This window comes from Schistocerca cancellata, chromosome 6, assembly GCF_023864275.1.
Source record: "Schistocerca cancellata isolate TAMUIC-IGC-003103 chromosome 6, iqSchCanc2.1, whole genome shotgun sequence".
Lineage (NCBI taxonomy): Eukaryota > Metazoa > Arthropoda > Insecta > Orthoptera > Acrididae > Schistocerca > Schistocerca cancellata.
The window spans coordinates 618,549,973-618,551,257 of NC_064631.1; positions in this window are offsets into that span (position 1 = coordinate 618,549,973).

Consider the following 1,285-nt stretch of genomic DNA (forward strand, 5'->3'; position numbering starts at 1 on the left):
ATGCTGTGTTCCAAGAAGCCAGGGCCCCTGTTCACATAGCTCGCATCGCCCAGGGAGGGTTTTTCGAACACAAGAATGAGTTTTCAGATTTTATCTGCCCACCACAGCCACCAGATCTCCGTATCATTGAGTCTTTGTTGTCTAGTCTGGAGTGAACGAGAAGTGATGGCTATCTACGTAGATTATCGTTACCTGTACTTTCCAATAACTTGCGGGAAGAATGGTATAAAAATAAGATTCCCTTGAAAACCATACAGGACGTGTATTGCCAAATGGTTCAAATGGCTCTAAGCACTATGCGACTTAACTACTGAGGTCATCAGTCCCTAGAACATAGAACTACTTAAACCTAACTAACCTAAGGACATCACACACATCCATGCCCGAGGCAGGATTCGAACCTGCGACCGTAGCAGTATCGCGGTTCCGGACTGAAGCCCCTAGAAACGCTCGCCACAGCGGCCGGTCGTGTAGTACCTATTCTGAAACGACTGAAAGCTGTTTTGAATGCCAGCGGTTATCCCAGACCGTATTAGGCATGGTAATTCGTTGTGTTTCTGGTGTTTCCATAATTCGGCCCCCTCCTTCCCACTGTACGTGAAGCGTCTGTAAGACCCCGCACGGTTAAGGAAATCTGGAGCCCGTCGCACGGTGCCGTTGGAGGTCTGCAAGTCCTTGAGTTTGGCTATCCTGAACAAATCTATTCCATATTCATCAGCGTCATGGGACGCTACTAATGTGAGCAACGATATCGTGAAGCGATTACTTGTATTTTCCACAGCACACCACCTTGCCATGTCCGAAGTAAAATGGCAGAGAGTGCCTGGCCTTTGATGAGGCGGAACACGATCTTCTCACAGACAAGCAACATTCAAAGACGATTTCAGAATGAGGAACACGGATTGTAATAATTCGGCATATACGTATTGTTTATGGCTTTACTCATACGTACGTTATGCTTATGTGTTGTAATGCTAATTACTTACTGATACTAAGGCATGCTGAAAAGTAATATCTCCAAATCTTTAGTTCTGTTGTCTATATCGCTTGAGCTATCACATCTCATGAAGACAGATCGGTCGGCTTTCTCGCGTCACTGATGCAAGCTGTAACCATCTACCACTAGAGTCAGTGCTTGAGAAACATGTTGTAGCCAAGTTTCCAAATCAAAGAGTTCGTCCTCTCATCGAAAACTCTCTCTTTCAGCATGACAGTACCAGACCACACACAACTGCCGGATCTGACGCCTTTGAGTCACCCTAATCTGTCACCCTCCATACAGCCC